At 41.4% G+C, this 20,908-nt stretch overlaps 1 protein-coding gene across 9 annotated transcripts in view; it reads right to left on the bottom strand.

Annotated features, from left to right (window-relative positions):
- The window catches only part of ENOX1 (ecto-NOX disulfide-thiol exchanger 1), a 563,146-nt gene that overhangs the window by 425,775 nt on the left and 116,463 nt on the right, over nt 1-20,908 (bottom strand). For 7 of the 9 annotated variants that reach the window (XM_082701321.1, XM_082701317.1, XM_082701322.1 and 4 more), the window contains exon 2: nt 14,909-14,974. The gene's annotated coding sequence lies outside the window, so the exon portion shown is untranslated. Of the gene's footprint in view, nt 1-273; nt 1,250-14,908; nt 14,975-20,908 lie in introns of those variants that run through there. The other 2 variants (XM_082701324.1, XM_082701328.1) reach the window with 1 other exon arrangement.

Genomic DNA, 20,908 nt, shown 5'->3' with positions numbered 1-20,908 from the left:
AATAAACATCGAAATTCTGACTAAGTTTCCAGCATGCCAACTTGTCCTATAGATTCCAGACTTAAGGATCTATCAACACCTGCCTGTCCGGCTGTCCTAGGAGTTTCAGACTTTTCAGCTGCCACAATTACATGAGTCGATTCCTTAAAATAAATCTCTTCATACATACTGTACATACACACACATGTATATGTGCCTATGAATTCACTTTCTTGGAAAAGCCTGATGCAAGATTCAAAAGCACTTCCAGTTTAGAGAACCAACAAAACTTACAGTATTCTAATCCATCCCAGCGGGCAGGTGAGTGCTGGTTGATCTTATTTACAATGGAGGAGGCTAATGCTTTTTCTTCCAACTTTTTTAGTTGAGATAGGATTGATATTATTTTCGGGTGAACACCATAATCCTTCAATATATGAATATGCTGCAAAATGATCACCATAGTTAAGTCCAGTTAACATTGCTATGGATAATTACAAGTTTTTCTTCTCGCGTAGAGAACTTTAAAGGTCTCCTTTCTTAGCAGTTTCCAAACACATGATACAGTCTTGTTAACACTAGTCACCACGCTGTACGTGCCATCCTTAGGACATCTTCGTTTTACCCCTGGAAATGTGTACCTTTTGACCTCCTTCACCCTCTGGCTAAATCACTCCACTACCGTGGAGTGTAGAATTTTCTTGACAGTTTCATGACACCCACCTAAAGAAGTCTCATGGTGCGGTCTTGGAAGAACGAGGGTGAATTACATTTGCAAAGGAGTAGCGGCTCATGGACATCTCTCCGGCAGCTGGACTTCTGCTTGGCCAAGATGCTTTGGGCGTTTGCCTTGCTGTGTTTTTGTTGTGAGGTCTCGCCAGATGTTCAGTCTTGTGGGGGTGGAACTGCCCCTTCATTTATGACCTAAAAGTCCGATTCATACTGTCGGCTCTAATGAAGCAAATATCTATTTCAAGTTTAGATCAATTTCACGGGTTTGCTGGCATCCTGACCGCTCCTTCTCGGGCTTCTTTTCTCCCTTGGCCTTCTCACAAAGTGTTCACGATGTTTGCGTCCAAGCCTCTGCTCTTCCCTCTCTTCTCTGTGTCGTGGAATGCTTATCCACACACCCAGATCCAATTACTGCAAATGCACCAAAGATCCGCAGGCCTGTGTTCCCTTCCCTAACCACTAACTCTCAGCACACTCCTTTATTTATTGCTGCCCAGAGGGTCTCCTGGGAGCTGGTGGAATTAGGGGAAGGGTCTGAGTGCCTCCAAATGAGAACTGATCAACTTAACAAACTCCTATCTTTCATAATCTGTTCCATTTCCACTGTTCCGTGACTTGTAGGCTGGGAAGAGAACTGACACATTCCAGAAAGTATTTGGACATTTCTTCTGGATACCCTGCTTTGTTTTGTTTTGTTTTGTTTGTTTTGACTTGCAGAGACTGGAGGAGTTCTCCAAGGCAGCAGCCCTAGGCTTGACTGAAAGTTACCTGTAACTTCTCTTTCTCTTCTATCTTCTCTGTGGATCTTGTTGCCAAGTGCAAGCCCTTCTCCTTTTTCCTTCCCCAGGGGCAGTCCTCCTCATCATGCACCAGCCTTCTTCCTCTTCTGAGTTATTTTGTAACCCACAGCAAGAACCAACCTCCCCCAAATGGCATTTTGATCATGTCACTTGTTGCCAAGTGTGCCAAATGTTGCTTTTGAAATTAAATTTCAACCCCAGATTTACAAATCCGCCAGCTGACTCCCTTCCTTCCCTGACTCTCCTCCTTCCCAGCTGTGCCCCACTCTCTTGCCGTAGACCTGTCTGCAGAGCCTCTGCTCTCCAGACAGTGGTGCCAACACTTCTGTCCCGCTATCCTTCCCCATGATATGTTCTTGCTCTCCTTTGAATCTCCACTTAGAACAGCTTCCTCTGCTCATTTTTCACCAGGCAAATTCAAGAGCTGATGGGTTTCCTTGATCCCAAATCCCAAAAAACTAACTCACCATGGTTTTCCACCATTTGGTTCAGATCATAAGGCCTGGACTCACACCCGGCTCACATCCAGGAATCCTGGGGCAATAAGCCGGTAACCGCCTGATTAACAACTATCTTGACCTCATCCAAAAGCACCCTTGCTTTTACCATTCTCATAGTGAAGTCTTAAATGAGAAACCCCACCCAAATTTCACCTTTCCTCTTGACAAATTCTCTGAGATACATAAACCTACCTACACAAGTATTACTAGGCAAGCATATCAGAATACATTTCCTACTGTGATTTATGTACATGTTACATACAGGTATGGATTTTTTTTGGAAAATTGTTTTTTAGATATTTAATAACCATGACATGGGTAAAATAATACTCTGTTCCTTATGGAACAGTGAGAAGTCATTCTAGCACTTTTTGCAAGTATTTGCAATTGTAATCAGTAATGCGGGCAGAAAGAATGCCAATGTTGTTCAATCACTGGTAAAAATGTAAATTTTTAAAAATTAAGACTCCAAAGTTCACCTGAATTAATCTAAGGCTAATGCAAGCCGCGACTATTTCCTAGGATTCTGAGTGGCTTAAACATCATCAAGACATGTCACAAGCTCCCTCCAAATTATTCAGTGCACACCATGCATTATTCCAAACCTCTCAGAAGATGAAACAGGGAGAGGCGATGAGAGTGTCTGGAGAACAAAAGGAAAAATGAAGCTCAGGGACCTCAGGCTAAAAGTATAAAACCCTTGAGAGGGTTTTAAGGACATATTAGATGTCTGAAAAATGAGCATAAATCAGCAGGCCCATTAGCTGAGCAGCGAATTAAAGCACCATTGTTTCCAATTTCAGCCTTGACTATGGAGGGCACCAAATGGACCGCGCGCTCTGTCCCCTCTGCATTAGGAGAGAGAGAGTTCTCCACTATGTATTCTCAAGTGTGTTTCTTCTTTCCCAGCTAATTTAGTGAAAAGAGTGAGTGTCCATTTCCTAACTCTTCTCCTAAAACATTATTGCTAACTTCCCCAGAACAGCAGGAAAACAATAAACTAAAGATTCAAAACACAAGCTATATTCCCCATTAATTTCTTTTTTTTCTTTTTTTTTTTAAGATTTTATTTATTCATTTGACAGAGAGAGATCACAAGTAGGCAGAGAGAGAGAGAGGAGGAAGCAGGCTCCCCGCTGAGCAGAGAGCCCGATGCGGGACTCGATCCCAGGACCCCGAGATCACGACCCGAGCCGAAGGCAGCGGCCTAACCCACTGAGCCACCCAGGCGCCCTATTCCCCATTAATTTCAACTTCTCTTCCAACTTTATGAAAAAAGGAAGTTTGCTATTCTCAAAGGTACTGTCTTTTCCCTTATCTTAATTTTTGAGACAAAATGGTGAAATACAGCATATACATAATCCACAAGCTGTGTTGTCCCTAAAGTGTATCCCGTTTCACAACTGCATACATTTCACTGTTTCGTCTCATGAAAACAGAGTGGAAAGCACTTCTTCCCAATGCCTTGATAAAACAAAAGGTCTAGAAGATCTGGAACACATGAGATATGTTTTCTTAAAAAAAAAAATAGTTTGTATTAAGGGAAAAATGAAACAAGATGGGATCGGGAAGGAGACAAACCAAAAGAGACTCTTAATCTTACAAAACAAACTAAGGGTTGCTGGGGGGTTGGGGGTAGGGATAGGGTGGCTGGGTGGATACGCGCTATGGTGAGTGCTGAGAAATATGTAGGCCTGACAATTCACAGACCTGTACCCCCCGGGCAAGTAATACATTATATGATAATAAAAATAATTTAAAAAATAGTTTGTATTTATACCCACTGATTCATACCACAGCTTCAACCATTATATCATCCTGGGTCCAGAACTTAAGTGCTTTCAGGTTTCTAGTTAATTATTCTGGACTTGGCTGCCACAGCTGGAAATTAGCACTCCCCAACCAGTAGCAGGTCCTGACACACTGCTGTGCTGTGAGTGGGTTCCAAGTTGGCCAATGCCCCTTGGCCCCTCGGAAGCAGGTGGTGGGCGGGCAAGGCTGGGGCACTTTGGCACCTCTGGACAGGTGACAACAGGCCATCAGCTTTGCCAGAGACCAAAAATGTAGTACTCCTTGCCCGACTGAGAGGCATTAAACATGTCCATAGACCCCCACTTCAACAGCACCCCTGCCCTTTGTGGAGAAGTGACCCATGAAGCTGGTAAATGAGCTTGGGGAGGGGGACCCAGTGGACAAAGCTACAGAGGACAGCTCCCCAAATTCTCTCCATGAGTTTTCCTGATACCTCCTTCCAGCTCGTGTACTCTTTCATTGACAACCAAGCTACCTACGAGGTGTCTGCTCCAACACTGAACAAACATTTTGCAATCAAGGCCTCATTATTTTTCATTATTTTATAGGAAAAATTTCAATGGGGCCTATCAGAGTATAGCATTTAAATAGTAAGACAAAGGATTAAAGCTATTGATTTTTTAAAATTTTAACTTTTGTAAAACTTGGGATAGTGTTGTGAAATGGCTTGAATTTTTTTTTTTTAAATCACTGCTTGCGTAGTATCCAACAATGACTAACAAGAATTTAGAGAATCACTAAAATCTTAATAAAGAAACATGTTTAGCTACTTGAGACACATATGCAATATTTAAAAAGTAATGTTTGTAAAAACAAAATCAGGTTTCTCATTAGAAAATCTGAAAAGAGTGGCGCCTGAATGGCTCAGTGTGTTGAGTGTATGTCTTTGGCTCAGGTCATGATCTCAGGGTCCTGGGATTGAGCCCTGCATTGGGCTCCCTGCTCAGTGGGGAGCCTGCTTCTCCCTTTCCCTCTGCTCCCCCTGTTTGTGTGCTCTCTCTCTCTCTCTCTCTCTGTGTCAAATAAATAAATAAAATCTTTTAAAAAAATCTGTAAAGATTCTATCCTGAAGTTTCATATCTATACAATATTCTCCAGATGGATGTCCTAAACTTGCTGCATTATTAAGTATTAGTTTCTACGTGTGCTATAATGAGGCAAAACTGATAACTTATTTAAATAACATGCTTATAGTACCACTTCTAGGTGTCTCCATTTCAGGTACTGCCTATTGGTTTCCCAGTGAGAAAGAGGAGGGTTAGCATTCTTTCACACACATAAACATGCCCCATGTCCCCATCCTTTCAAAATTCTACCACAATCTTGGTTACCTTAAACATCAATTTTGAGATCATTATAGCCATGGGGGTACCATTAGTATTTGAATCATGTAATACTCTATGATTATATTTCCGTTTCTTATTTTTTGTCTTTCCTGAAGTTAATCACGGTTACATTTAATTTGGGTTAGTTTCCTATATGCTTTTCATGAGGTTATCCCCAAAGCTTCCCCAGACTTGTAATTCTCAACTCCACACAAACACAGCAAGAGCTTTATCAGCTTTTCCATCGTGAGGAAGTCTCTCCCAAGGTCCTCTCCCCACCCCAGCTTCCATCAGAGGATCACTAGTCCCACTGCACTCCTGGCTCTTGTGTTGGTCCTGTCTCTGGGATCCTGGGCCTTCCGATTGGCTCACCCTGTAATTTACTGGAGCACATCATCATTTTGTAAATTTCATGAACACGTATTGGCAAAATCTCTTAATTAGAAATTCCTACCTTTGGTTGTAGGAAATTTTGTTAAATTTTGTTTTATCTCTTTGATAAATTTCTGTCCTCCGTTTTCTATACTCACTTTCTCAATTTGGTGTTAACTATTTTTGGACACTAGACCTCATGAACCACTCCTACCCATTTTCTATATTTTTATATTATTTTCTACTCTTTTTCTTTTCACATTCTAGTAAGTTTGCTTAAATTTGTCTCCTGTCTCTTATAGATTCTATTCCTCTTTCGTGGTTTTAATACGCACTTTATCCCTCCAAAGATACAGATGATTTCTTTTTTAAGATTTCTTCTTCTGCAAGGGTTCGGTTTCCTCCAAGCTGCCTTTTTAAATGTTTGCCTGTTTTAGTTTTTATCTCTCATGATACTTTTCTTAAATGTCTGATGATCCTTGGCCATGTGCTGATTTTAGAAGTGAGGAACTAGAAAGTCAACAGTAAAGCTGCAGGGGTGTGTTTTTGGTTTGGGGTTTATTGTAGGATTGCTCTAGTTAGGTCTCTTCTTTGGGGGAACCCTAGCTGTCAGTATCCTTGAGTTTTATTTTTAGGTCCTAACCCCAGGGAAGTATCCTGGAGTCTCCTTCAGGTAGGGTATCATCCTGGCTGCCCTTCAGCTATGGGGCACAGAGAAAGTGGCTGTGATTCTCAGGATTTGGTAAGTCAATACAATCTCCCTGATTTCAAGACTATTTAATACCACTTTAAACCTCTCCTGATATCTGCAAATCCAGAAACCCGTTTTATCATTTCTACAAGAAAAAATAATCTCCATTCCTCTGTTGGGAGTGGAAGATGGGAAGTTGCCTGCTTGTATACAGTTGGGAAACAGATCTGAACTTTCAATCAAATACTCCTATTGTTACCCCTATTTTCACTTTCATTTCCAAGGGGTTCTTGTTGCTGAGAATTCCTGAGCTTTTGCAGGTTTCGCTAGGGTAAACTGGGCTCCTCCTTTCCTTTCTCCTCTGCCAAATTAAAATTCTGCTTTCTGAGGCCTGCTCCATAAGCCACTACTCATCCAACTGTATATCCCAGATTCTCAAACGCTACCGCCTTTCATTGTTCTTATAGGTATGTGCCTTAAAAAAATAAAATAAAATAAAAAAAGTCCCTTAAAAGTCATTTTAATGGAGTTTCAGGAGGGCCAGGAACTAAATAAAACATGTACTCGTCTTTAATCTGAAAACTGTCAATCACTCTTCATCCTTTCACATTGAAATGGGCATTATTTGATTTATCTTCACCATTAAGACAGTGACGTCCAATGTTCAGGAGGAATGGGAAGTAGGAAAGTTAGACATTGGGGTTTCGGTGGAACTGAATTTGCATGCTCTTTTAACTGAATGTATCTCTCTGTCTTAACAATGTGTTTGGCACTGTGGGAAATAAAAGTATGTCCCTATTTCAGAACAGCCTGGAAAATTTCTCAAAAAGGTGAACTATTTAAAGAGGTCCTTGAATTGATAATTAACCAAAATGAGAGTATTCAGCGGGAAAAACCATCCACCAAAGGAGTGGAATAGTCAGAGGCAAGCCCAACTGAAGGCAGCTTTGAAAAATAAACATTTAGAAACATTTCTTTTGTGCGGTTTGCATAATGTGTATTAGATACAAAGTGATCAACTGATTGAAGAATGAGGTTTACTTTATGCAGAAGAAGGCTGCTGGCATACAGAAAAAAAGAAGCTGTTCTGCTTACAATACAGCTCCTTTAAAATCTTTATTCTTTATTTTTCACCATAGTGGGTAATAAAGATGTGAAATATATTTTTTTTAAATATCAGTTTGGTGCCCTGCAACCTTATGAAAAGAGATACAGTAAAACATTTTTTTCATTTATTTATTTTCAGCATAACAGTATCATTATTTTTTCACCACACCCAGTGCTCCATGCAATCCGTGCCTTCTATAATACATTTTATTTTTTCAGTGATATGCTGGTTTTAAAGTTACAGTCGTCTACAGGTTGAAAACACCACCACCATCATCATCATTGTGACTGAAATAACTACAGGTAAAACAACTTTGTTTCTGTGCACCTGCAACTCTCTAGTGCCTAATGCCAATTATCCCACCGAAATAATTGTCTTTATAACATGGGTTCTGATAATGCACAAGTTTAGGAATATAACTTCTGCCTGAGACAGAGCTGGCTTTTAATTGGATGAATACAGCTTTGAGAGGAAGGACTCCAAGGAGAATATTGCACGTGTTCAAAAACGAAGACAAATCTGTCCTCCCCCATCGGATCTGGATAGGAGGTGGTGGGAAAGGAGTGTGGCTGAGATGTCTGAATGCAGAAGCTTCCCAAAGCCATAGAGTGGAGAATGAACTCAGAAGTACAATAAATGCAGTGGCGCCTGGGTGGCTCAGTTGGTTAAGCATCTGACTCCTGGCTTCAGCTCAGGTCATGACCTTAGGGTCTTGAGATCAAGCCCCATGTCGGGCTCCACACTCAACAGGGAATCTTCTTGAGATTTTCTCTCTCCCTCTCTTCCTGCCCCTCCCCGCATTAGTGCATGCATTCTCTCTCTCTCTAAAAAGTAAATCAATAAACCTTAAAAAAGAAAGAAAGAAAGAGAAAGAAAGAAAGAAAGAAAGGAGTACAATGAGCCTGCAACTTTGTAGACAAAGAGAAGGCATAGAACAAGGAATACAGTCATCAAAATGAGGTTTTGAAAAATGTAATCTTCCAGTACACTATGAGGTAAAAAGTCTAGCCACAGAAAACAGCTCAGACCCTAAGTCATTGCAAGGATCCCAGGCCACGTGAAGCTGGCCTGGATGGCTTGGCAGTAGAAACGTGAGAGACTCACTTCCCAGATCAATGGCATTGAGGAATCCACATTTATAGTCAATGTAGATAGAGCCAAGCAAAAGGAACAGATTGGATTAATACTGATGAAGGGGCTTACCCCATGGTATCTTTTGGTTTTTAATTCAAGAAACATTTACTGAGTATCTACTATGTGTGAGGCATATAGTCTTTTCTCATCATTTGTCTCATTACCTTATAAGCCAAATGTTAAAAAAAAAAAAAAAGAAACAGTTAATTGATTTCACAGACTGATTGATGTTCTTCTGTAAGAACAACAGATTGATTTTTTCATAGACAGCAATACTAATTCCTCCATTACGTCCTCCTCCTCCTGTGCACACGGTCCAATCGACTTCAGAGCCAACTCAATACAAAGAGCAGAAGAAAGGCATTAAGAGAACAAGGTCCATTAGGCCCAATATTGCCTCAATTACTTTAATTCCATTATTCCTGTTCATATTACTTCTTTAATCAATATCTCCTTTCAGTTATTCATGTTTACCCTTTTCAAAATCGCAAGTAATAGGATTATGGTCTTTTGAGCTCAGTAGCAACAGACTTTCATAAATATATTTCTGAATTTGTGATTGTCTCCAGATCTGCAACTGAGGAGTCTCAAATTGAATCAGGTCTTCCAGAGGCCCTCTCATATAAAGATGCAGAGCTTCTTAATGCAATATAGGTGCTTTTACCTGTTAGGCCATCTGTCACTCCCTGTCAAGACCACTCACGTAAGCTTTAATGGCGTTCAAAGTTTCTTCTTCCTGTGTCTAAGCTCCAGGGTCACGTAACTAGTTTTCAGAATGGATCTCTTCTGCGTACATATTCCTGCTTTTCATTTCAGGTAAGCCTTCTACCTTCCACTGACAATTACTCTGCCCTGCAATAGTTTCACCTGGACATGACATGAGCCACGGCCTCTCATGCATGACAATTAATCAATCCCTCAGTTCCACCTCTGTAAGAGCTTTAGAAATTAAAGACTCTGTTCCTCTCCATTTTTCTAACAAACATTAATGCAGTGCCTACTAGATGCAAGAAGTTGCTCTTCAGGCTTGCACAGGATCTGTAACGGGCTGGTGGCCCTTCCCCATAACAAGCACCAGTCCTCCCAAAGTGCTGTCAAGAATGTGGGATTTATTATTCTTTTTAAAGATCTTATTTATTTATTTGACAGAGAGAGATCACAAGTAGGCAGAGAGGCAGGCAGAGAGAGAGAGAGGGAGAAGCAGGCTCCCTTGCTGAGCAGAGAGCCTGATGCGGGGCTCAATCCCAGGACTCTGAGATCATGACCTAAGCTGAAGGGAGAGGCTTAACCCAGTGAGCCACCCAGGCGCCCAAGAACATGGGATTTAAAGAAGCATGTGAAATTGTGATATGAAGAGTCCCTCAGAAGTTCTCCCAGAGTTCAGTAAATTCACATATGAGCAGAGAAAAGCTTCATAAAGGATATGAATTCGAGGGAGATCTTGGAGGATGGGAGGATTTTGAAAAGGGAAGCTAGGAAGAGAAAGGGACAAACTGTGTGTGAAAAGAAATGCAGCAGATTTAGCTGGGGGTCAATGATTTTCAGACCAAATGCAAGAGAGAAATGGCTGAGATCCTCAAGGGACAGGTGAGGAAGGCCTGACTTCCCCGGGAAGCAATGAGACCAGAGAGGAACGAGGCAGGACATAGCTCTTCCTCACACAGCCTCATCACCACAAGCATGATGAATCGAAGGCAGCTGCAGCTTACAGACATGAGGCAGGAAGGCGGACAAGGCAAGATGCAAGGGGATCTCCTCTCCAAGATGTGATTCCTGCCCACCCTACCTGGCGGCACATGCTCTTTCCCACTTCCTGTTCCACGAACACCCAAACATCAAGCACACTCCCTGCTCTGCATAGCTCTGTGCTAAGCTTGCCTTCCCTCTGTCTCCTTTGGAACACTCTCTCTCCACCACACTAGTCCATCTGGCAGTGCTCGACTCCTTCCAATCTCCGCTCAAATGCTAACTTCTCTATAAGGCATTTCCTGACTGCCCCAATCCAAACCACTTGCTCCCTTCCCTTGTGTAAGGGAAAGCTACTACACAGCTCCATCAGAGCAACTGTTTCTAAAGGATCATCCCCCAACTGAACTATAACACCCTTGATATTACCCCCAGAACAATTATTGGCACATGTGGGAAGGACAATACATGAGGGAATGAATGAATGACGTGAATAGTCATATGAACTAGAAAAGGATGGCCATAGATCAAAAGGAAAAAGAAAGTAAAACTATGAAAGAATACAGAAACCTGGAGAACTTAGTAATAACTAAACGTACAGTAATTGGGGGGGGGCGCCTGGGTGACTCAGTGGGTTAAATCCTCTGACTCTGGCTCAGGTCATGATCTAGGTTCCTAGGAATGAGCCTCACATCAGGCTTTCTGCTCAGCGGGGAGCCTGCTTCCCCCCCTCTCTGCCTGCTTCTCTGCCTACTTGTGATCTCTGTCAAATAAATAAATAAATAAATAATCATTAAAAAAATAAATAAATGTAAGGTAAGCAAAACATGGAGAATGCCAGGCTTCTGAGTTCTCTGCCAGAAGCCCAATGCTCTTCTTCATTGCTTTTCATATTATTAGCTTAGAAACACTGAGCATAAATACGTGGATTTAAAAGAAACAAAGAAGGAACCACCAGGAGACAGAGGCAGGGAAGAACCCAGACAGAACAAACACTAAGATTCCTATTTTAACTTACTTGGGTATAAACATTTTCTGAGAAAAGTTTGTTAGATTCTTCATTCAAAGTACAGTTTCTTTAATTAGAAGAGTTTCCATGTAACAGAAATACACTCTAATTTCAGAAGCATAAAAAACTACCATGTTAATTATTAACTAACTAAAGGGACACAGAAAATCATTACCCCTTTGTAAAAATCAGAATTTAACAATGAATATGTTATTATCAATTCCATAGAACTCTTAGATCTGAATCTTCAGAAATCTAAGGTTAGTGAAATTAGAGAATGCAAAACAGAAGGAGGGAAAAGACTAAGCAACAGTAAATTAGTTTTTAATTTTCAGGGCACCTGAGGTTTTATTTCTCATGTATTTTCTTTACTAGTAGGGAAGTTCTGGTACACATAAAATAACCTATTAAAAGAGTATTTATTAGAATGTTATAATTGTACTAACCTTAGAGTACACAGCAAGGTATTGGAGTCTAATGACTAAAATGTAATTGCTCACTGAACTCTACATGTAATTGTCAAAGGGCTATTCCATCATCATTCAGACTTGATCACTTGATCATTCAGACTTGATCACTGTGTGACAATATAAATTGATTGTTTTAATTTCCTTTCTTTTCTTTTCTTTTCTTTTCTTTTCTTTTCTTTTCTTTTCTTTTCTTTTCTTTTCTTTTCTTTTCTTTTCTTTTCTTTTCTTTTTTCTTTCATGTAGGCTCCACACCCAGCAGGGCCTGAACTCCTGATCCTGAGATCCTGAGTCAGATGAAGCTCCATAGATACTCTCACCAACCAAACGAGGAGATTCCCATGGTAAGTCACAGAGGGCCTCTAACTGAGGGTAGCAGGCTGTTGAACAAAATGAAGTAGAAAAGCAAGCAACGGAGGCGCCAGGATGGCACTTACATCCGCACCCAGCCTCTGGTAGAACCACGCGTGTGTGCATCACGCACTCCATAAATATCTGTCGTTTGATTCACCAGTTTTTTTCGGACTAATGTTGTTGTGAAAAACGGTAAAATGAATTTTTACTTTCATTTTCATTTTCTACTGTGTGTCATCATCTTACAAATCCATGCTGTCTCGGCCAATGCTATCACTTGGCCATGGTGCAGGCTGCAGCCCCAGCCCCAGGAACATGAAAGCCTCCACGGGAGTGAGAAGATGGTAAATAAATTACTCCAGCCCCCCTGCTGTGCAGGTTTCTGGAAGGCCAGGGCCTGAGGCCCTCAGTCCCTCATAGACCTTGGCCTGCCAACCTGAAGTAGCTAACACCAATGCACAGGCTCCTAAAGATGCTTTCTTCACATTCCCTTCCCTGGGAGGAAATCCCTCCAGGCCTTTGACTTCTCTCAGCAGGAGACTTCCTTTTGGTATAAAAAGGTAATGCTTTCCTGGAAGTAAGGTAGACATGGCCAGAAAGCTCTACCCTTACAGTAAATAGGGGCTTTCTAAATAGACATTTCTAAAGAATGGGTTCATAGCAGCAATGTCCACAGTTGCCAAACTGCGGAAAGAGCCAAGATGCCCCTTCAACGGACGAATGGATAAAGGAGATATGGTCCATATATGCAATGGAATATTACTCAACCATCAGAAAGGACGAACACCCAACTTTGGCATCAACATGAATGGGACTGGAGATTATGCTGAGTGAAATAAGTCAAGCAGAGAGAGTCAATTATCCTATGGTTTCACTTGTGGAACATAAGGAATAACGTGGAAGACATTAGGAGAAGGAAAGGAAAAGTAAATTGGGGGAAATCGGAGAGGGAGGCGAATCATGAGAGACTGCAGACTCTGAGAAACAAACTGAAGGTTTTAGAGTGGGGGAGGGAGGAGGGATGGGTGGGTATTAAGGAGGCATGTATTGCCTGGAGCACTGGGTGTGTTGCATAAACAATGACTCTTGGAACACTGAAAAAATAAAATTAAATTAAAAATAAAAAAGCACGGGTAATTAAGGGCTACCTGGAGACCAGGATCCTCATATTTGATCAACCTTCAAATCTAAACACTCAAAAGAGAACTTTTAATAATTTTGAGCTAAGAAAGAACAGAGTGGGTAGATGACACAAGAGCAGATCTGTCTCAGGATAGCCTGCATGGATTAGTGCTAGGGAGCAGAACACTACATTTAATAAGTGCGAGGCAATGTGGCAGGGAAGGAAGAACAGCCCGACTAAGTATTATTTAAGTGGTATTGAATTAGTTGGAAAGATATCTTGAGGTACTGATAGGGGCGGCATGTAAATTCGCAGTTCAGCCTGAAATGAGAAGGCACGACTTGCTCACACAGAGGGCTCTATTTTATAGAAACTGCATTTGCTATTATGTTTAAAGGAAAAATCTTAGCACATTCATGATGTTGTTTAACTTGGACTACCCTGAAAGTAAGCGTTCACCGAAGCCAAGGGTCAGCAAGAAGACCTGTCCACCTCTGATGGCCGCAATTTATTTTTTCAACTTAAATTTGACCAGGGCCATTATGGTCTCTGTCATTCATTCATTCAACCAGTATTAAGCAAAAGGCACTGTGCTCGTTTCTTTAAGGGATACGAAACAAATTAAGTGTCCTTCCCTAGGATGGTGTGATGGGTTTTGAAATGTGTACTCCAAAGGGATGTTGAAGGCCTAATCTCTCATACATGTAAATGTGACCTGATTCAGAAGTAGGGTCTTTTTATGATGAAGACATTAAAGTGGTCCCCAATCCAATGTGAAAGTTACCCTTATGAAAAAAGGAAATTTGAATAGAGAGATAGACACACATAAAAGGAAGACAATGTCAACGCCCAGGGAGAAGGATGGCCATGTACATGCCAGAAACACCAAAGGTCTCCAGAAGCTAGGACAGAGGCATGCAAGAGAGTCTCCCTCACAGCTCTCAGAAGAAACCAACCTCACACGTCCGGCCTCTGGAACCTCCCAATAATAAGTTTAAGCCACCTGGTTTGGGCTACATTGGTATAGCTGTCAGAAAAAACTAATATAAATTGGGTCACAAAAGAAGTGAGGCCAATGACAAAACTTCCAGGGAACAGAACTCTCTGAGGGGGTCTTTCCACAAATGCTCTGACTCGGTGAAAGCAGGCAGGTTCGGTCACTGGACCACAGGTCACCACTTTCTACAGCAGTTCCATAAATGCCATCAAAGAAAAAGATGGTTTATATCCTATATGAAGGCTGACCCAATGGGAACTGTTTAATCCTCTAAAAAGATGATTAGAAAGAAACAGAAGCAATAAAGGTTAATGGAAAATTAATCTTGGTGACCTATTTGGGCTAATCAAAGTTGTGGGACATGCATTTATTTAAAAGGAAAATGCAAAGAATATTTAGAACGGCAACTCCAGATAAGGGGACAGAGATAAGACTTAATTAGAAGAGTTTCAATACTCACATATTTACAGAAATGTTGAAAAGATAAAAGCCTTCTGATAGGGTAATAGAGATGAACAACAGTGGTAATACTACGTTAACTCTGCAGAAAAATGGAAAGAGAGCTCCAGTGACTGGTCCTATTTCCCCACTGGCTGTGTACAGAGGTCCTATTGTAGGGACTTTGCAAGTGCTCCTCAAAGGCACGCTAGTTCCCCAAGCTCACCAAGGACTGGTCCTCTGCACCCCGGGTGTAAGGGAGGGAAACACACAGGAGAGAATGATGTCAATGGTATAATTAAGCTGAATCACCTCTCCCGCAGTGACAAACAACATGCCATTAGTCCTCCTTTTTGCTCCCTGGACACACCATCCCTTTACCTGAGCATGGTGAGCTTTCTCTCTTCCACGTCTTACAGAGATGATATCATGCTGGCTTCCGAGGACCTGTAAAATAAAGTCCATTTTGTTAGAAGAAACTCCAAATACCGAATTCAGAGAGCTGTTTGAACCTATGCAGGCAGACGCAAGGTTTCACTTGCAAAGTTTGAGCTGAACGCTGCCCTTTCTTATTTCTAGCCATTCCAACTGACTGCCCTTGGAGAACGTCTCTGCGTGGTGCTAACCCAGTAACAATCAATAAATGTGAAGGTCTTATGATAAACCCAGCCCACGAGCCGTCAATCTTCGAAAGAGTATTTCTGCTTTGAAGATAGTCCTTGTTGCCAAAGTAGCTCCATCAGGGCCAAGGCTAGAGAGCCAGGGCCTCCCACATCTAAGAAAACCTAAATAAATAAAGCTGTATGTTAATTAAAAGCAGTACAACCGAGGGGCGCCTGGGTGGCTCAGTGGGTTAAGCCACTGCCTTCGGCTCAGGTCATTATCTCAGGGTCCTGGGATCGAGTCCCACATCGGGCTCTCTGCTCAGCGGGGAGCCTGCTTCCTCCTCTCTCTCTCTGCCTGCCTCTCTGCCTACTTGTGATCTCTCTCTCTGTCAAATAAATAAATAAATAATCTAAAAAAAAAAAAAAAAAAAAAAGCAGTACAACCGAGAGTATCACTCCAAAGTTGTTCTGAGAGCTCACTGGTATAGGATTAGCATGTTTAAGTGTGGGAAAGACTTCTTCCAAATTTCTAAGATAAAGTAACAGAAACATCGAAGTTTCTTCTCAGAAAGTCTGCTGTGGTGCAAACTATAAAAATGCATCTAGACATTTTCATAAGATAAATCCCACCTTTATTTTCTAGAAAGTACTTTAAAGTCCTCTTACTCCAGCTGGATCCATAGACCAGCAACATCAGCATCACCGAGGAGCCTGAGAACCTACCTGAGACCTACTGAAATGGAATCTGCATTTTACGGAGACCTTCAGCGGGTTCCCATGCACATTCAAGTCCGAGAAGCATGGTTCTGAAATGCATTTTGCATCTGGCCTGTGATTACTAGAATCACAAGAACTAAGTCACCTGAGACTTCTAAGACTGTCCTCTGGTGTCCAGGAGTTAATGAAATCAAAATCCCTTTACTATAGTTGCATGAATCTGGGAACCTACTAAACTCCCCAGAAGCCACTCCCTGCTGCCTACATCAGCTTTTCCTTTCCAGAAGATGTTATGCTAATTACCAACTGATACCTAAAAGCACAGCATTATTCTAGAAGGATTCTGTTTTACAGTCAAAAGATTAGCATCAGGTCATTCATTCATTCTATAACCAGATAGTGAACATCTACTTAGGTAGATCTATAGTAACCAACATTGTGCAAAGAGCCCAAAGTCTAGAGGAAGGACAGAGGTTTGAACATTGAATTGTAGGTCCACTATGGAAAGGTCAGCACAGAAAACCAGGCTGCAGAAGTGGGCAGTGGTGGATACTTGGGAAGCTTCTCACCCAGACCTGGAATACTGGGAAGTCTTCCTGAGCTCAGCTTTGGGGAAAGAAAAAAAAAAAAAAAGAAAGAAAGATTTTTCAAGAAGCAGCCCACCTATAGGTATTAGGTTATGGCAAGTACCTAGACCAGCAATGAAAGAGGTAACTACCTTACTTAGAAAAAACATTGGATTGTGATTGTATAGGGTTTTTTTTCCAACTGCTTTGAATATTTGTATGCATGAGCTATAAATGTGGCGGCCCTTAGGAACATTTTTTTCCCTTTTAACTCTCCTACCTGTAGACAAGGAGGAATGGCAAACATCAAATGCAAGAAACACAAACTCAGAAGTCTGTGGAACACTGCAAGGGGGCAGGGATAACAGAACGGTGCCCTCCGCATTTGCTATTTGATCACAGAGAGTGTCACTGAAACCGTAACCAGCAGTTCGGGGCCAAAAAGAGAATTGCATTAAAGTTAATATGAAAGTCAGGGAAATGTCTCAGGCGAGGGACACTGGCTATTGGGCAGGTGCACGGCTGGGAGCAACTGAAGGCTCTCAGTGGGACACTGAGTGCACACCTCTCTCCAAGCCTGTTTCTTCTCTGTGCATTTAAATAGCTCTTATCCCGTCTCCTTCCCCCTCACTTACTCTTGCGATTTCTCTCGGTCATTTTCCTTCTCCCCTAGAACCTCCAGGTGCCCTCTGGTCTCTGATTCAACTCTCATCTATTTTCCTTCTAATCCGCCTGCTTTTCCACACCGTCCTTTTGTGAGGAGATAAGGGACAGAAGCGAGGACAACCACAAACATCTTTCTACTCTCTTCCCTTGATCTCTCTTTCCTTTGCTCCACTAACATCCCCACACTTCTGTTCCCCTCTCCTAAACTCACTTTCCTTTCCTAGAGTCAATCTCCTTTATCAGTATGTAGCCAGTTCTTCCAAGCACAGAGCTCAGAAATGACAGACCTGCAGGCCACCTCTACTGTTCCAGTGTCAGCCTTGGAGTTCCCAGATTCTCCTAACCTGCTGGGTCAACAGTTGAAAAGAAAAAAAAAATACTTTGAAAATATAGTAATTTAACATTTTCTTAGTTTTAAAATGTAGAACAATTCTGGATTATCCAGCTGCTGTGCTGAATGGGTAACAAAGGTATAAAGTATACTAGGCAAAGGGTTTCATTCTAAACCTGGTTCTCCTTAAGTGCATTCCCTCCAACCCACCATGAATCCAACCTTGTCATTACTCTTCTCCCTCTTTGTACAGATCCCCTACACCCTCCTGGAATGACTGAAATGTGCCTCATTACCAGCCCAAGGAAGATGAATGACACAGGTCAGAGTTAACGGAGTGCTTCTTGACAAAGACACAATGCAGCACACAAAAAGGCTCATTTAACACCCCATCAGGAAGCCTTACAAGTTACAGCTTAATAAATATACGAAGATTATTGTAATACAGAAAACGTCTAGTACCGCTTCCCACATGAAATGCACTTATGGAGAACTCTACAGAGCAGGCTTTGATACGGCAGTCTCACACTTACTCTCCGAATTGCAGAAAAGCAATTTGGTTTTCTTTAGGCATTTCACTCTATTTTCAACCCCTGTGAATTATTTTCAACCCCTGTGAACTATCGGCAAAACTTTGTAGACAAATCCCCATCTAGTCCCTAGATGTAGCATATGCTCCTCTCTTATAGTATATGCTCCCCAAATTTTTGATGAATGAATGAGTTTATTAATCAATTAACTGACTGATCAGTGTAAGTCTAAGACACAACAGAATTACGTAAAGGAAAACACTATCACACACTAAAGCACTTTGAAAAATTCCAAGGTTTTGGCATTGTCATCTAATCATATGGTCAACTTAGGGTCTTGGATGTAACTTGCCTCTGAGATCTAGTAAAGGGAAGAGGGGCTGGTTGGGCGGGGACACGGAGTTGTCTAATGTGATGACCGACATTCTAATGGTAAACAAGCAGATATAAAAACTCTAAAAAGAGGACGAAAGTTCTCAAAAATTTTAAAAATGCAGTTAGCTTGGGATAAATTAGTGAATCTTTCCATATGTTCCCATGATACACACCCTTTTATTACTGATGATCTCATCACATCATTACCTCTCCTCAAAAGTTTGTGTGTCACACAAAGGAGTCGAGACTAGGGCACAGCCCCCCAAGATTTTCTAGACAAGCTAAGAAAGCTCCAGAATGGATTCGCTGTAGGCCATGATCCCATCTTAGATAAGAGGACGACTCGACAAGCTGAGCTACGCCTTAACAGAACTAAGGAGTCCCCATCTCCTTGGATTCACCTCAGAATTAGCAGTTTCCCCAAACAGGGACTGCTAGTCACTCCTTATCAATCAAATAGGAGTTAGAGGCAGAGCTGGCCTGGCCTACAGTGCTAACTTGTTATATTTTGCTCTGTATCTCTTAATAATTTCTTAAAGATCTATTTTCTATACAATCAACAGTGTTCCAGAAATTAGAGCTCCTTTCTTCATGTTAAAAACTGTAAGAGGAAAAAACCAAAAAAACTGTAAGAGGTTCTTTTTAACATTAACACCATTAATATCGTCAGAGTGAGATGGTCACCCCTCCAGAAAAGAACGCCTCAGAATCCTATCTATTCTAATCCCACAGGAAGAGCTCCCTGTGCTAACTTTCAACTCCATTGTGCCCTCAGACTTGAATCAGTTTTAAAAAATGCCCTGCACTCACATTTGAAAAGAAGGATTTGACGCCTTGAAGAAAAAGTTTTGACAGCTCTAGGAGACATGTATTTTAATTTAAATCTGACCCAGAGTGAGACATCTAAATGACCCATCAATGAAAAAAGAAAAAAAAATTTGAAAACAATCCCTAGTTATTACTTATATTACTACCTCTGCATATCATAAGACCCAGATGTGTTACCATTCAACAGTGTTTTCTAATAATAAAGAACTGAAGAAAAGATATCATGTTTTAACTTTTTTACCCCCTCATTTCATTTTGAGGGTTCCAGCAATCTAGTTTCCTAGCAATATAAGAATCCCAGCTCTACAATTTCAGTCATATCTATACAGTATGAAAAGCATTTCCAAAAAGAAAAAAAAATAGCTGTATTTGCCATCTGTACTCACTACCTTAAGTTCGACAGCTATGTTTTTGCACTGGGGTGTTAAGAACAGCAAAGAGAAGGTGGGGAGGAATCTGATTCCCTCCCCCCACCAAAGTTCTGAGTGCCTTCTCCGGCTGTGATTCAGATGGTATCTTTTCAACATCAATTCTCTGTTCAAATTACCTCAACATCTTTGGATTTCTTCTATTCTCATTCCAATAAGCTAGTACCTTTGGGAACAATTAAAAAGAAAAAAATAAATAAAACTACTTCCACATTATTTGTGTCCATGTGTGTATATATACTGTCATATGACTTCCAAATCTGAACTTAAGGCCAAATAGTTAAATAGCACATACCAAACGCGAGCTACTGAATGAAAACAGATCAGTGAAGGAGTCTTGCCACCATTGCTACTACTACAACCCTGAAGGATATAATCTGGAAAAGCTACTTCCCAGGCCCCTAATCCAGCCAAGCCCTCCATTAAACAGACCTTCCAGACAGAGGGGACTGGGTGAATGCCTCCGTAAGAGATCACCACATATTTTCATAGTTTACAAGGATAAAGCAATTACAGCTTTAGTCGTTCATGAATAAAGCCTCTTTAACATTTTAATGAGAACATTAAACTCAGCTTCACTTGGTTTGGTCTCCCCAGAAAGTCTGTTAGCCTAAGAGAAAGTTTCTTTAAAAAGCAGTAATGAAATTGTAGGCCTGTCTGTGTCCCCTAGGGCATGACTCGGCCACAAATACTGGCTGTGTTATCCCCCCCCCCCCCCAACAAGCCTATATATTTTGATAGGACTACAGTTAGGGAAGTGAGAGACAGTCTCTGAAGAAACACCCCCCTCTCCACAGTACTGGTGTGCTTGTGTGTGCTCATTCATTTTATCTCTGACTTGTCTCCTAATTCGCTTTTATGTTATACACAGCTTTGACTACAATGTGTGACTCAATAAATGTTCAATCATACTTTTCTGCTATTTTCCCTTAATCATTTTCTACCAGCTCTGTTCTCTCTTGCACTGTGACTGATTCCCACTAAGGCTACCAACTGCTGTTCGCCTGGAGACCCATTAAATTCTGCAGACAACCAAGAGAGCTTCAGAAGCCAAAGGTGAACAAGAAATCATTCTCAGACTCAGTGACTTAGCATGAATGTCTGCCTCTTCTTCTGAACAAAACCTGAAGCGGTGTAAGAGAAGAGTCTGTCACCTTGAAAATCGAGTGGAAGAGACGAGTAAAACCAAAGGGGGTTCATCTACAGGTAATGCATGACATTTCCTGAACACCAACTGTGAACGAAGAGCTATTTTAGGTCCTTGGGGGGACAGTGAAGAATGAAACAGACAAGACCTCCATTCCCACTGAGCTTAAGAACTAGCTGGAGAAACAG

Source organism: Mustela nivalis, assembly GCF_964662115.1.
Source record: "Mustela nivalis genome assembly, chromosome: 15".
NCBI lineage: Eukaryota > Metazoa > Chordata > Mammalia > Carnivora > Mustelidae > Mustela > Mustela nivalis.
This window is presented reverse-complemented; position numbering and strand designations above follow the sequence as displayed.